General features: G+C 39.7%; 1 protein-coding gene and 1 pseudogene across 7 annotated transcripts in view; one reads left to right on the forward strand and one right to left on the reverse strand.

The window, feature by feature from the left end:
• Positions 1 to 16762, reverse strand: part of ZFX (zinc finger protein X-linked) — a 36095-nt gene extending 19333 nt beyond the window's left edge. For 3 of the 7 annotated variants that reach the window (XM_053917070.2, XM_053917065.2, XM_053917069.2), the window contains exon 1: positions 16081 to 16460. The gene's annotated coding sequence lies outside the window, so the exon portion shown is untranslated. Of the gene's footprint in view, positions 1 to 3348; positions 3476 to 12241; positions 12339 to 15743; positions 16048 to 16080; positions 16461 to 16601 lie in introns of those variants that run through there. The other 4 variants (XM_053917067.2, XM_053917068.2, XM_053917066.2 and 1 more) reach the window with 4 other exon arrangements.
• Positions 7243 to 9587, forward strand: LOC112313379 (cleavage and polyadenylation specificity factor subunit 5 pseudogene; annotated as a pseudogene).
• Positions 16763 to 17241: the final 479 nt, after the last annotated feature.

The following is a 17241-nucleotide window of genomic DNA, read 5'->3' on the forward strand; positions in this document are numbered from 1 at the left end:
TACAGGCATCTATGTGGCAAGGCTGAAGGCAGATAAATCAAACAAGTTAGCTTTGCCTACCAGGGGTGTTCAACCTTTTGGCATCTCTAGGCCACAATGGAAGAAGAGTTTGTCTTGGGCCCAACATTCAATACACAAACCCTAACAAACACTGATGAGCAAAAAAAAAGACACGCCTGGTAGACTTTGTTTAACTGAGATAGTGCTTGCATACATGAAGTGCACGCATCCTGATGAATTTTGACACCTGCATAAACCTGTGTAACCACACTACCTAGATCAAGATACAGAACATTTCCAGCACCCCAGCACTCGTCACCCCTCAGTGCATACACCCCACACCTCTGCAAAGGTAACTGGTTTTATTAAGTTTCAACTTAAACACACTCAGTACTGGGGGTAAATTTCTGCACAACTTTCATATGACCTCTCTAAATTTAACGTAGTCTGTTTCCAACCAATACATTAAACATCAGTAAAAACTCAAAGTGCACAATTACAGTAAACACCCTTTGGGATTTCTCTCTAACTTATAATGACATCTCTTAACTAACTCTCCAATCTAGAGAAGTAAATTCCCACAGTGTATTTATATTCTCCTGGCCATGCACTTGATTGGCACTAGTTATAAAATAGTAAAAATAAGTCCATCTTCAAGCACAATAAAATCAAATTCCTATCCCTGAGAACTAAAACCATGAGCAAGGGTCACTAAGTCTCTCTCTCCCCTGGTGGCTGGAATATAGGAGCTGAGGAAGGCCATTTTCCAACTTCGGCTTAGACTAGTGAGATAAAGTTTACAAATAAAAAATAGAAAGAGTCCAGTGAGTGCCCTTATAGAGTAGAGGGAGCAGGGGAGGGAGGCTTACCAATAGGCTTTTAGCTACTGGTTCTAGACCTTTCTGAGGTCCAGCTACAGAACCTTATCTGCCTTCAGTCTTTGTAAGACATCCCAATGACTTTAATGCTCCCTTTTCTACTTAAGCCAAAAACTTACAACAAAAAAAAATGTAGCCCATAAAATAATAGACTACTTAATACTAATGACTGTTTCAAAAGAGCAGACATCAAGGATTGTGGTTTACTCATGTTGTAAGTATTGCATAAACCTCCTCCCTCATCGGTTTCCTTATCTCTACTTTTTCACTTTTTAATCCAACCTTAATGGTACTACTAGACACATCTTTCTTTTACCCTTTATCATTTTTGTTGATGACACAAACACTGCATGCTTATTAATCTTTCAAATAACAAGAGCTGTTTTTCTAATGTATCAGGTAGGTGATGTCATTTCTCTGTTTAAATATGTTTAACGGCTGCCACCAAATAAAGTTCAAACTCCTGCCATCTTCTAAGTTCAGGCTCCAAACTATCTTTCCATCATCTCCACCACCACATGCACACATATCAACCCAGCAAAAACGCCCAATGTCCCCATAAATATGTATTTGGCTCAGGGTTGCTTCTACCTGGAACACCTTTCCTCTAGCTTCTTGCTTGAACCTTTCCCAAAAATCCTCTTCCCCACCAAAAGGAAAAGCTGAAAGCCTCTCTCCCCTCTGAATTTTCACAGCAATTTATCTTTTTTTTAATGATTGTACTTGTTCACTATAAATCATGGTTATTTATACATGCTTATTTTCAGATGCTAAACATATGTGTGTTCGTATGTATCTAGTCCTTAAAGAAATATCCACAAGAAACTCAATTAACATTAATAAATGGATTTTCAACATGTCAAGTGAGACATATTCATTCATTTTCAAGAGCGTGTTTCATGTTATTTACTCAAACCGCTCCAAATTAAAAGGACCAACGAAGAAAAAAAATTTAACTACAAAAAATGGAAAGGGTATGTGATGAGTAACTTGTCACTGCTCTCTCCCCACCAAAATTACCTATGGCCATAATTCTTTTTTCACCTTTAAAAAATGTAATTACAAAACAATAGACATGAATTAAGCTTCTAAGTATAATGACATCCTACTAACATGAAATTGAGCCAATTAAGAAGGCAATAAATGTGATTCATTAAGGTATTAAAGGCCCCTCTCCCCAATTTCTCTACATAAACCCAAGCCCATCAGGTCTAAGAGTTCTCAACCTGCATGACAGCTCCTTTTGTTGGCACTCATCCCCCCTTAGCTCTTCTATTGGGGTTTGACAGATAATCAATACCGCCAATTTTGAAATTCTCTCCTTCCTCCGTTCTTTTAAACTAAATTCTAGTTCTCTTCCCACCTTCCCAACTGCTGTTTACCCTGACTCCCCACACCCATTATTGCAGCTTTGTCCAGAGTGGTGCCCTCAGCCCTTTTCTTTTCTGCTTTCTCTTATTCCATGGTTTCAACTACCATTTACACAAAGATGATACCCCAAATCCACATACTCAGGGTAGCACCTAACACTCCCACCAGACTGCTGAGTATTTTCATCGGGATAAAGTCCTGCTTCGTCTGACATGACCACTATGGCCTCTTCCTTCTTCTCTGCTTATATTCAGTCAGGTTGTCAAACCTTCTCCATTTCTTGTCCACTTCTCAGAAATGTGTCCCTTTCTTTTTATTCCGGCCACTTACTCTCAGCTTTATAGTTCCTGATCCCGGGGGGGGGGGGGGGGGGGGGGGCGGGGAATAACTTCTCAACTGGCTTTTCACCCCTTTCTGCCACTCCCACAACAAATGACTAGGAACCTTACTATAAGGGCTGGTGCCACGTAGTGAGACAGACCAAACCTCCAAAGCACTGCTTTGATCACAGCACTCCCCTAATTAGAAAGCTTCAGCAGTTCCCCAATATTCGGTGTACCCTAAAAAATTCACCCAAGCTCCATAATAGACTTATTTGCGATTATTCCCATTATTGCACATCACATCTATTTCCTAACAGATACTATGACCCAAATAGAGGGTGTTTCCTCACCTTATTTTGACTTAGGTGATCAGTAATTGTTCACCAGTTTTGACTGGTTAATTTTCCTTCTATTTTGTCACTATAAAAACCTCAATCAGAAAAAGCACGTTTTGTACCTCCAAACAGAGATGACTATACTTCAACTTTGTAACCCCTGTGGGGTTAGAAGTAATTCCTCTGACAATCAGAATGAAACCAATGTTCTCACAAATTTATCAACCCATGTTCATTACATAACATTCCACTGTATATCATAATATATAACTTATCTATTTGGATTACACTTTTTTTTATTTTGTAGTTAAACTTTTTAAAAACACTTTAGTAGCTTTTCTAGAGACTGTGAACAAATCTTATGCACATCATAATTACATTACCTAAGATTAAACAGAAGGAGAGAATCTTAGAAGCAGCAAGAGAAAAGGAGACAGTTACCTACAAAGGACTTCCCATAAGACTGTCAGCTGATTTCTCCAAAGAGACCTTACAGGCAAGAAGGGGCTGGCAAGAAGTATTCCAAGTCATGAAAGGCAAGGACCTACATCCAAGATTACTGTATCCAGCAAAGCTATCATTTAGAATGGAAGGGAAGATAAAATGCTTCTCAGATAAGGTCAAGTTAAAGAAGTTCATCATCACCAAACCCTTATTATATGAAATGTTAAAGGGACTTACCTAAGAAAAAGAAGATCAAAAATAGGAACTGTAAAAATGACAGCAAACTCACAGTTATTAACAACCACACCTAAAACAAAAACAAGAGCAAACTAGGCAAACAACTAGAACAGGAACAGAACCATAGAGGTGGAGATCACATGGAGGGTTGTCAATAGGGGAATGGGAGGGGAATAGCGGGGGAAAGGTACAGAGAGTAAGTAGCATAGATGATAGGTGGAAAATAGACAGGGGGAGGGTAATAGTGTAGGAAATGTAGAAGCCAAAGAACTTATAAGTATGACCCATGGACATGAACTATAGGGGGGGGAATGTGGGAGGGAGGGGGTGGGCAGGATGGAGTGGAGTGGGGGAGGGGAATGGGACAACTGTAATAGCATAATCAATAAATATATTAAAAAAAAAAGAAGTATTCTGACTTTAGTTGCAGGTGTAACAGAGTGAAGTGTTTGAAGCACTTGATGTGATCAAAGGATGAAGACAGTGTTTTGACATAATGTGAAGTAGAGATTAATTTAGACTACATTGTACCCGAAATAAACTAAATAAAACTGTCAGGGGAAAACTTTTTAAAAGAATAATTTCTGGCAAATGCAGTACATGATGAAGAAAGGTTGGTATTATCTTATTGAACTCCTTAATGAGCAATCTGTCTCCTTCTATTACAAAATCTTTCTGATAATGCATTAGAATTATGGGGTTTTTTTTTTAGATTAAAGCATTCTCACTTTCATGTTACTTTATTCAAGCTAATAAGTACTTTTCCTTAGTTTTCTAGTAGCTAGTTGTAAAAATAATGTATTGCAGAATTTACAGTTTAAAAATTTTTAAATATTCTTAAACTATGAAACTTCTTTAAATTACTGCCTTGCCAGATCACAAACACAGTAATGTGACTGATACTGACCCTACTCTTTCCTTCACCTACATGAACAACACATGTTTCCTATTATTGTTTTTCCTAAATACATTACTTTGGGTCTGTATGGTCCTGTAAACCCTGTGCTGACAGTAACAATGTTCTCTGTACGTCTTGAACACTGGCAAGAATATAATCTCAAGCTTTTCAACAACTATACAATTTTTAAATTGAAAACTGCAGAGCCCTGGCCAAGTAGCTCAGTTGGTTAGGGCGTTGTCCCCATATATCAAGGGCACATACAAGCAAATAAGTAGAAGAACAAATCGATCACTCTCTCTCTCTCTCAAATCAATAAAATAAGAATTTTAAAAAAGAACACTGCAAAATTATGGAGTGTTTATACATGGATCTTTTGCTAACACAGCTGTATGTGTTATACCTATAACAATCACTCCTTTAATCATTTAAAAGAAATAACAGGCTGGACAATGCAGGGGGCTGGTCTGCAGTACACCTGCTTCTTACATGACCAACAATGGGCATGCTCCAATGAATATCAGCTCCACTGAGTAATGGCACATCAATTCCATGATCATTCTCTGGAGCAAAGTCAGGGAGACAGCTAATCTATACCTAAATAAATAAAATCCAAACCTGGCTTATTTCAGGCATCTGGTGAAATAGTTATATACTACTAGATAATAATCTAAAAGCAGGTGGGGAGGGATAAAAATATACATAATTTGAAACGAGAAAGAAAAAATGGATACAGAAGAAATTAAAACTTTGTAAGACAATAGTGTACAATTCTATGCTAGCACATTGAGGGGAAATTTAAGTTAGCAGCATTAATTCAACAAGAGATAGAAAACCCAATCACAATAAAATTGGGGGTGGGAAGAGGAGAAAGTTACCTGTTACCCATTCAAAAAGCTCCAGATTTTTCCCAAAGCTATCTGAACTATGCCATACACAGAGGAGGGAAGTTTTCTCCATTCCTTTTACAAAACTAATTTACCATTTTTTAAAAACCTAACAAAAATCATGTAACCAAACTACAAACTTGATTATGAATCCCAAGTTAAGAATTTGCCAATGTGATCCATCATGTAAAATACACACACGCACACATACACACACCCTTGAAAAAGGAGGGTTATTCTAGAATTCAAAGATGGAGCCAAATATTGGCCAAATTAACAGGTCAAAAAAGTAAAATCCTGATTTTTCTCAATAGCTGATGAAAAGTTGAAATTCAACAGCTATTTTATTTAAACAAACAACTTAGTCAAATTGAAATAGATATTTTCTTAACAGTTAAAAACATATAACAGGAATGAAATACTAACACATTCTACAAAAATGATGATCCTTAAAAACATGCTAAGTGAAAGAAGCCAGACGAAGACCACACTTACAAGATTTCATTTATATGAAATGTCAACAATAGACATGTACATAAAGACAGAGTACATTAATGGTTGCTGGAGGGGGTTAAGGGAAATATGATGATGGGGATAATTGCTAATGAGTACAGGGTTTCTTTTGGGGGTTATAAAATGTAATTAGTGGTGATGGTTACACAATGCTGAATCTACTAAAAACCGATGAACTGTACATTTTTAAAGGGTGAATTTTTAAGACTTTTATATCAATAAAACTGTTAAAAATACACAGGTATATACAAATCTTAAACTGGTTCGTGTTACAAATGTTTTTATATAGGAATATGATGTCAGTATCTATAAAACGACCTGTATTAAAACTAAGGTAAACCACTAGAAGTATTCCTTCTAAAGTAAAAATTAAAACAAGTATGCCTATTAACACTATTATTTAAGACTATATAGAAACTGATAGTCAATGCAATTAGGTGAGATAATGAAATACAAGATATAATTATTATTTGAAAAAATTATACTTATGTATAATCTACAAAATCTAAGAGACACTGAAAAATACAGTATGACTTTATAGTGTGTTAGTACAAAATCAACATAGTTGAAGACAAAAGCTTTCTTACATAACACTTAAGAATGGAAAATCCCATTGATAAGAATAATTTAAAAAACTACTGAGATCTTTTAAAAAGGCAAATACTTATATAAATAAATCAATCTTACTCTTGAATATGTTGTATTGGTAGTATCAATTCTCTCTTAATTAACCTCTACACTGAATCAAAATGCCAATATATTTTTGTTGTAAATCAATTGACCTTAAATATGCAGGTCTACTTTCAAACTCTATTCCATTCCATATATCAATCTGGCTTTGCATTCACTGTTTTAATCACTATATCTTTATAATAAGCTTTGATATATGGTGGTATAAGTCTCCCAACTTATTTTTCCTAGATTGTGTTTGCTATTCCTGGCCATTCACATTTCCATATAAATTTGAGAACTCGTCTATCCAAAAGAAGTCTTTTTTAAAAAATTTGGATTGAATTTATTGGAGTGACATTGGTTAATAAAGTCCTGTTGGGGTTTTGTGTGGGATTGGACTGAATCTCTACATACCAAAACTGACATCCTTGTGTTATTATAATTCTTTCAATCAATGAACCTCTCTCCCCATAAATCTAGTTCACTTCCCTTAGTTACGTTTTTACTAAAGGTCTTAATATTTTGTTGAAGAGAATAAATAGCATAAATGATAGGTGGAAAATAGACAGGGGGAGGGTAAGAATAGTGTAGGAAATGTAGAAGCCAAAGAACTTGTAAGTATGACCCATGGACATGAACTATAGGGGGGGAATGTGGGAGGGAGGGGGTGGGCAGGATGGAGTGGAGTGGGGGAGGGGAATGGGACAACTGTAATAGCATAATCAATAAATATATCAAAATATATATATATATATTTTGTTGAATTTAGTTCAAGATATTGAATGATCTCTGACCTTATTATAAATTGTAATGGCTTTTAAACTTGATTTTTCATCTTCTCGCACTCTCATGTTAATGGCAGGCAGCGGTTGCTGAGTGGGACACAAATAACCGCTGCCCCACCACACGGAGCACCAGTCTTCCTGCATCTCCCCCTTTCCACTGGCCGCCAGGGATTGCCAGCATGTCTGTGGTGCTACCCAATCGCTCAGACTGGCAGGCTCTGGAGGGAGGAGGGGTCAACCAGCTCAGCAAGTACTGCAGCAGACTAAGCTGCTCACCTTGGGGCGCACCATCAATCCATACCCTCATACCAATCACACATTTGGTACAAAAGAGCCCCTTTATAAGGAGGATAGCTCTGTTGCAACCAGATTTCAGGACATGGGGGAATTTGATAAAACTGGAATGAAGAGGACAGTAGAAGGGGTTCTGATTGTACAAGAGCACTGGCTACCCCATGTGTTACCTGCTACAGCTTGGAAAAACTTTCTTCAAACTACCTGGTGGTGAACTAACCCAGGAGATGAAGTTGAAGGACTAAAATGCTTAATGACAGAGATACTAAGTCATCAAGATGGAGTCCTGTAAAACTGCATCATTGATGACTGTACTGGTTACTGGTGGAGAACAAATTTTGAACTTCCTAGGTACCCATATACTCCACATATTACAAAACTGAAGGAACGTAAGAAGTTGTTTTTGGTTCAACTTCAAAAGAAAGCCTTGTTTCCAATCCCTAAAAATTACAAGCTGGTAGCTGTACCATTATTTGAATTGTGTAACACGAACCAGGATACAGACCCATCATTCCTAGTCTCCCTCAGCTTTTGAGGTTCAATTTTATACACAACTGAATTCCTGCACAGTGGAGAGGTAAAAGAAGCTGTGTTTACAGCTTCTATGTAGAACACAGTTCTACATAGTATAGAATAAATGTGGTAGAAAAGGGCTTTTGTGTTTTATCTCTTTCCCAACCCCTAAACTGCCACCTGCTTTCTATTGTTTGACTGGTAAAATTGATATGAAGAACTAAACAGTGGTGTAAACAAATGCATAATGTTTAATTTGCTTTTGCTTCTACTCATACATTGTTATACATTAAAGAAAGTAGACTTCTAAAAAATAAAAAAAAAAACTTGATTTTTAAATTGCTTGTTAGTATAGAGAAAAACAATTCATTTCTGCACATTACTGTTCCCCAACTATAATGCAATAAAATGAAAAATAAATGTCACAGAGGTAACAGAAAAATATCCCATAAATTTTAAAACAAAGTTCTAAATAATTCAATGGGCAAAAGAAAAATTGCGAAAAAAAAAATCACAATATATTTAGTGCTAAATAAAAATCAATTCTTCTCAAAATCACCACATCCAGCCCTGGCTGGTGTGGCTCAGCGGATTGAGCGCTGGCCTGCAAACCAAAGGGTCACAGGTTCAATTCCCAGTCAAGGCACATGCCTGGGTTGCAGGCCAGGTCCCCAGTTGGGATTGTGTGACAGCCGACTACACATTGATGTTTCTCTCCTTCTCTTTCTCCCTCCCTTCCACTCTCTCTAAAAATAAGTAAATAAAATCTTTACAAAAAAACCACCACATCATTTATAGTTCAGGGGAAATGTAGTTTTAAAGGCACATACTATATTAAGAGTAGGGATTAAATATTAATGAGGAAAACCTCCAACTTAAAATTTTTAAATGTTAGAATAAATGCAAATAAAGTAGAAGAAAAGAAATATTACCAAATGAAAATAAACAAAAAGGGGAAATAAGAACTACTTGAAAAGTCTTAATAATATAGCCCAAATTACTGGCAGTCCTGATCATAAATAAAAGAATTAATCAAATTAGATATTTAAAAGTCTACAGAAACCTATATCTTATACCAATAATATTTGAAAATCTGTATTTTTCTAAAATATTCATTTTATATAAATAACAAAAAAAAATCAAGAAAAGCCAAAATGCAATTTTAAGAAACAAACAGGAGGCAAAAGGAATGGAAAATAAAGCTTCATTATTCACACACCACTACTTAGAAAATACAGAAAAATTTTTATAAAGTATTACTACTACATTTCATTGATTCTAGGTATCATCAACTGTAAGTTGCATTCTTATTTTAGATACAACTAAGAAAAACACTGCCAATTAAAGTGATGCCTTACTTCATCTAAAATTTTCATTTTACAGAGATAATTCTTTTAGACTTGATTAGACATATTTTTATCATATCTTGTGCGTGTATAGAAAGAAAAAAGCAAAAGAAATTGGTGGGGTACTCCTAAAACTTCATATTCAGGGTTCTACTATGGATTACTTTTTACTCAAAGCTACTCAATCTTTCCTAACAATACTGCCCTCTCCCCCAAGAGTATTGGTGATGCAGCATTTCTTAAAATGCTCCATTATCATCTTTGGGATTTTCTTTTCAGTCAGACACCCACTTTGCCATTTCTTCTCCCTTCAGTTGTATTGTTTGGCATGAAATAACGAACAATAAGCCCTGGCTGGTGAGGCTCAGTGGACTGAGTGCCAGCCTGTGAACCAAAGGGTCGCCAGTTCGATTCCCACACATGCCAGTTGCCGGCCAAGTCCCCAGTGGTGGGATGTGTGAGAGGCAACCACACATTGATGTTTCTCTCCCTCTCTTTCTCTCTCCCTCCCCCCTCTAAAAATAAGTAAATTAAATCTTTAAAATTAAAAAAATAATAGAAATAACAACAATGCACATACTCACTTAAGTGATGACAAAATGAAGAATCTTGACCAAGTTTGTTCATGTATAGGCAATAACTATATCATGACTGCTGCCTGAACAATACTGATTATAAGACACCATCAATTCAAGATCTATTTTTGTTTCAGAGATGTTAAAATGTAAAGGGGGAAGTGCATCTCAGAATCTATGAAATACAGTTAATATGAGAGTTCAGCAAGGTTAATATCAATACGTTTAAGTCCACATGTTCCCTATACATCAGTTATAACTAAATAGAAATAACTAAAGGAACATCCTATTCACGACAACAAAAGTTACACAGTATCTAGCAAAAATTTAATGAAAGTTGCGCAAAAGCTTTTCTGAAAAGCAGTAGAGTATGCCCAGATTCAAATCCCAGCTCCACTACTTAGCATATATCTATCTGTAACTATATATTCTATAAGATTGATGGAAATATAATAAAAACCTAACAGACTGCATAAAAATTGACAAACTGACCCAAAAATAAACAAAGGAAGTTTTTAAAACCTGACAAAAGAAGACATATTAAGATTTAATTATAAAATTATCAATATTAAATCAGAGTGGTATAGTACATATATTCAACCAATGAAACCAGAAAAGAGAAACTAGAAACAGACACGTGTATGTGAGAATATGATAAACCTCAGGAGTTGCATTATAAATCAGAGGGGAGAAAAGCTGAACTACTTGGGCAAATCCACATTAAAAAAAGATAAAATTAGATCCCTACATCACACAATAGAGAAAAAAAGTTCCAGATGAATTAATGACCTGAATATATAAGAGCATTGTGTTGTTATAACCTTGGGGTAAGGGAAAAAACGTAAACCATAAATGAAAAAAACTGAAAACTGATTACCATCACACTGAGAAGTCCTACAAACACACACACAAAAATTCCATAAACAAAGCTAAAAAATAAGCCACAGACTAGGAAATGGTATTTTCAGTGTGTATAATTATAAATCATTAGTATTCAGAATATAAAAATATCTGTAAGCCAATGAGAAAAAGGCAACAATCCAACAGAAAAATAGACCAAGGGGAAAAGCTCACCGTCACAAGTAATCTAAAAAACACAAAATGAAATCAGCCATGAGATACCATTTATACCCAACAGATTGGAAAACATGAAGTACAAATGTAAAACATAAAACAATGCTATTCTTTTCACTAATTTTTTTTGAAAAATAGTTTTTTTTAAAGTTATTTATGTTTATTACAGTGGGCTTATTTTTTATGAATTTACAAATACTTTTAAATATCTTGGATTTAATTTCTAATGTAAATATCTATAGGTAGAACCCACATAAACAAAAACTCTTTGGGGATCTCAGTCTTAAGACTGTGAAGGGGTCCTGAGACCAAGAAGTTTGAAAACTTGGTACATACATATTGGGACGGTGGTTACTTCTGGCAAAGACAAGACAAAAATGGAATGCAGGGCATTCTTTACATGGATATATGAGATTTTCTTTCTTTAAACAAACAAAAATGTTATGAAGCAAATATATAATAAAATATTACGATATATTAAATCTGGGTAATACTCGCTTCTCTGAAATATTTGTAATTTGATACTTGTAATTCTGAAATATTTCATAACTTAAAGTAGACCTCCCTTTGAGTAAATATAGTGATAAGATACCTGGATTTTATAAAACATTGTTTGGAAAAATAATTTCACAGGAGTAAAAATACACTGGCTATATAAACCCCAAACAGATAAGCAAGCAGTAAAAGTGGGGTAGGGGTTACTCAACTCATGTGGTATATACCCTTGGTCAATTGACTAGATGCTTGAATAGTTGAAAACTATTCAAATACATAAAACTCTGCACCAAATGACTGAAATAATTGTTTTCAGAGATAATGACCACGTGCCAGGCACTGCTTGGAGACAAGAATAAAACTGTTTCTACATTCAAGTGTTTAGAAAAGATGGCAAAAATATAAACACAGTTAAAATATAATAGACTAAATGCTAAGTTAAAGCTGTCCACATTGCTACATAAGACAGAGAAGAAAGAATGAGCCTGGGAAACATAATGATGCCAGTAAGAGAAAGAAAGCTAGAAGCAGCTGTCGTTTTAGGGACTCTGGGTTAAAAAAAATTTTTTTCCAATAAATATAGTTTTGGGCATCTACTTACTATGTGTCAGACAAATTTGCTTTCAGCCACGTTGAGGCAATCGGACACCTGGGTGAAGTAGTTGGTCAGTAGGCAGCTGAAAATGCTAGAGGAGAAACTAAAAGAGAGAATGGGCATGGTATGAAACACAGGAACCAGGGGAGAAGACTTGAGAAAAGAGGATGGAGGAGTTACCCTGAGGGAAATCTCATGATAGAAGACAGAGAAGGCAGAGTTTCTGAAACACAGAATATTTTTATATGACACACCCAGTGACATACTGTGAAACAGTTACTCAATTTAGGAATAAGTAGGATGAAAAGAAATAAAAGTACTGGAGAAAGAAAAAAGACAGGTGAGGTTTTCTGCACAATGTGCAAACCTAAGAATGTTGATAAGGGGAGGGACAGGCACCAGCGGAGATAGAGGGCAATGATGCAATCAGCAGATTCACTGACTGAGCTCTGTCCTTTGGGACGGGTGGGGTACACAAGCAGAGCAGCTGGGCCCGAAGAAGGCCAATTCTTCCTGCAGCGAAAAACAGGAGGGAGGAAAGCCGAGGCAGAGGCAGAGGCAGAGGCAGAGCATGACGTGGAAGGAAGAAAACGCATATGCTTAGATCAGATGATCATCTATGCTTCTGACTTAAGTAAAAGATTAGGTAGGTAATCTCTGCTAAAGCTGAGGGTTTCAAGGGCGGGTTGAGGAGTTTTAAGAGTAAAAAAGTCTGGAATCTCCAGTGCACACAAACACAGATAATAAAATCAAGGCCATCAGTGACAATACAAATACAGATGGGGTTAGAAAGAAAGCATTTACAAAAAGCAATGTGGAAAAAATTTGTTCTAATGTATTGTGAGCATGTTTTTTAAAAAGGAAACTTGCATCTATCCGAAACATATGCATGACTTAAAAACTAACACCTCATTTACCCAAGATGATAGGGAAATAAGGTTTTCTTTCCTCCAGTCAGTTTTCCAGATCAAGGCCCACCCTTTCATGCAAAGAACATTTAATACATAACTGTTTGGGGTAGAAATCCTTCTAAACTATGCACTTCCCTGTCTTCTTTGTTATACAACTTAAGTTTAACAATCTTTATCGTGAACATCCACTCTTGCTGTACTAAAACATCTACTAAGGCTAAACTGTGTGTGCATCGATAAATCCTCTTTTCTTTGAGCTTTCCTATGTCTTCCCCAGCTGTCAAGATAGAAAGCAACTGGTTCTTCTAAGTGTACATTTATTCATACCACCTCGACAACCCAGTCTGCCTTAGCAATGTGCTTGCAGTGGACCTCCTAACAATGCACTGTTTCTTAAACGTCTCTAAACCGTGGCCCTTTATGACAGCCATGAGAATCTCCAGTTCCCTCCTGTCCTCTCCAGGAGCGTCAGTGCTCTCACCTGTCACAGTCTAGGAGTGGACTGTGAATACTTATGTTTTATATCATAAAATGATAGGACATACATTCCCCACAGGCGGATCTATAACAGTGAAAGATTAATCACAACATGAGGAGGCTTCGCTTAGCAAATACCCTTAGTTATTCTCTCAAATGAAAAGTTGGTTACTCTCAACGGGGGAAGAACAGAGGTTGCAAAGGACCATGTGAAGGCTGCTGTCTTTTTAGTAACCGGCTCTTCTAATCTACTTCTCAAAAGTTACTTCCTAAAAATTTACCACGGGGAATGCTTACAGGTTCATTCCTCATTTTAGTAAAGTAATCCATAGCACTAGTCCCCTATTTTTCACCTGGTGAATGAAGTTAGAAACCCCTCCCTATTTGTTTACTAGAGAAATTATAATAACTGAGCAAAAGGTTATTTGGAATAAGTTAGGATAGAAAAAAGGAGCAGCTATCTACCTGGTATATATGGATCATTGAAAGAGTAGAAAAATTGACTTAACTTCTGAACATTCTTCATCATCATTCCAGTAGTGAAAACACTTATCAGCTTACTACTCTCATTATTTTTCAACTTGGAAACTTCCCAGTCTAATGGAACTACTAAGCAAATATAAAGTCCAGCTCAGGTGTGTCCTGACCTTGTTAATTGAGGGCTCCCCGGGCTCCCCCATCGAGTATAAGCCTTTCAACCTGGCAAACAAGCTCTTCCACCATCTACCTTTTCTGGCCAGAATTCCCACCTCTCCCCTACCTACACCACCTACTCCAGCCAAACTGTAAATGCTTATTGTTTTCCAAATAACGTTCACCCTTGAAATGCCCTTTCCCCACCTCCACCACTGCCCAACAAAGTCCTTCTCATCCTTCAGACCTCAAAATGTCAGGAACACTCCCCTGATGCTCCAAAAGGAAAACTTGCCTTCCTCTGGAACCTCAGTAATTTGTTGTACCTTTCTCGCAGCACGTCTCATCTACCACTAAACAACGAACTTCTTGCAGCCACACTGCATTACAAGAACCTTTTTAATCGTTCTTAGCACCCAAAAGAATGCACTGCTAACACTGGGCTGCGAGTTTACAGTTGTTGTACAGTATGCAATCAAAAGTACTTTAAGGGATGGAATTAAACCTTCGAATTTTTCAAATCAAATAAAGAATCCTAAATACCATGACAAAAAATACTGCATCGCATTATGTTGTCCTTTAATAAGAAAAACTTTCTGCCCGTTCCTTACTCCAAAAACAGTAAATACTACCAACAGATCACTAATAGCTTAAATGCACCTTTTCAAGAAAGTTGTTTCCAAATAAACGGGCTCATACGACTCCTTCAAAATGTTATTCCTCCGTTTCTGTGCTGTGCAATTTGCATTTTTTCCCTATTGGACAAAAGGGTCCTGAGAACTTCTTTCCTATCAAATTGTATTTCTATTGCTTTATTTAGACACTGGAGAAGGCAATGATTGGTGGAAAACAACCGCATCGAGGGCACCCTAACAGCCACGTATGACTTTGCTCGACTAATAACATGTCTTGGGGTGCCCCTTGCCGTGATGAGCCCAGATGTTTGGGCTGCCATCCGCCCCGACCGCCCTCGGGTGGCTAAAAGAGCGAGGTAAAGGCGCGGGGCTGGGGGCGCTAAGGGACAAGATGGCCAAGCGCCCGGCAGGCGATGATGGCTGCCTGCCGCAGCTCAGTTAAAATGCAGCGGAAGCGACAGCCCATCACGGGGCTGAGCGAGGCAGGGCAGGAAGGTGGCGCTGCCGCCGAGAGCCTGGAGCCCATCATGGCGGCAAGGGCAATGGCCGCCGTGGGGAGCGAGCACGCCCCCTCCGCGCGCACACGCTGCCGTGGCGAGCCTCCGGGGCCCGTCACCGGAGCCGCCTCCGCCGCCGTCGCCGCCGCAGCCCGCTCTCCGACCCCCCCCTCACGGGCTGTAGCGGAATTTTCTCTTCCGACACCGCCTTCAAGATGGCGGCTCCCCCTCCCGGCAACCCCTTCAATCGTCCCCTGCAGCAGGCGCGGAGCCGTCGCCATCTTGTCCCCCGTCCCTCCCCCCCTCGCCGATATTTACATAGCGAAAATCGGCCCGGTCGGCCTGCGGCCTTCACCTCACGCCTGCAGCCTTAAGCCACCTGGCCAGGCCTCGCCCTCGCGCAGTGCCCCGGGCCGGCCGCGGCGTCGACCTGAGGCCCTTCAACCGCCTCCCGGGCCACCAGGCGACCCTCCCCCAACCCGCGCCCGTTCACTGAGCGCGCCTCCGCCGCCGCTCGGGGCAGCTGGGCTCCTCCCCGGGCCTAACTGCGGCCTCCTCGGGGCCTGCTCGGCGCCACACGCCACGCCGCCTGGCCTAGCGCGGAAGGGCGCCTCGCGGGCCGCCGACCAGGCCGAGACCAGGCCGCTGCACACGCGCTAGGCCCCGCGGCCGCGGCAACACCCGGAACTCACCGGACGGGCGAGCGGGCGGGCGGCGACGGTGGCGGGTGCTGCAGGCCGGCCTTTCTCTGTAGCACTGGGCCGGGCTCCGGCTGGTGGGGCGGGCGGAGGGAGGGAGGAGGGGCCGAGCTCGGAGCTGACAAAAAGCGGCCCAGCTCCCCGGCACGGGCCCGCCGTCAGCACGTCACGTCACCGCCCGGGAGAGAGACCCAGGAAAATGCGGAAGGGTAGACAGGCCCCCTCCTCCGCCCGGTGGGTCCCCCTGGATCCCTGGGTCGGGGCCGCTTACGCCCCGCTACCGGGGAACCCAGTGGCCTCGCTGCGGCGGGGTCTCGGCGGCCGAAGTCACCGTGACAGCGCCCCCCTTCTTTCCACCTCCGCGCTCCCGCCCGTCGCCGCCGCTGCTGCTACACACGCGCGGCTGCCACCGCCTCGGCCGTAAAGCCCGCGCGGGGCCCGACCCGGCCGGGCCGCCCCCCACCATCTCCCTTTGGGCCGCGGCCTCCCCCCCGGGGCCCTCCCCGGAGACCTACCGCCTGTCCGCGCCCGTTCTGGCCCACGAGCCTGCTCGAGTTGTTTGCAGGCCCTCAGACCCCCGCCTGCAGTAAATGTGTTTTCTTCATCCCCGTGGCTGGAGAAGAAGATAAATTTAGCAACCCCCGCCGTCCCCTGCTTTCGCTTTAAAAAAAAAAAAAAATCTTTGAAATAAAATGAAAATAGGCTTGCCAGTCTAAGTGGGTACGTGGGCAAGAGGAGGGGGAGAGGGGTGATCCTAGAGCAACTACCAAACCGTTTATTTACTTTTTTTAAAAAAAATAAGCATTCGGCCAGAAAGCCTAACTGATTTTATTAGTTTGCGGGGGCGGGAAAAAATGAGGAAAAGGGTTACATTTTGAAACTAGTTCCGCACATCGCAATGAACAGGAATTTTTAACCTATATTTTCTATATACATATGTTTCAGAATTTGGGAGCCTAAGAAATGGAAGTCGTGTAATTGTTTCATAAAGTACCAATTTTTCACATTCTCAAAGAGACGTTGAATTGGGTATGGCTGTTTTTTACAAACTACTTAAGCCTCTTAAAGTTTAAAAAGACTGAGAGAAAGGAAAATACGTATTTGATTACACAAAGCATTTATCAACTCCAAAATGCGCATTTTGCGTTTTCATTA

Source organism: Desmodus rotundus, chromosome X, assembly GCF_022682495.2.
Source record: "Desmodus rotundus isolate HL8 chromosome X, HLdesRot8A.1, whole genome shotgun sequence".
In the NCBI taxonomy this organism is placed as follows: domain Eukaryota; kingdom Metazoa; phylum Chordata; class Mammalia; order Chiroptera; family Phyllostomidae; genus Desmodus; species Desmodus rotundus.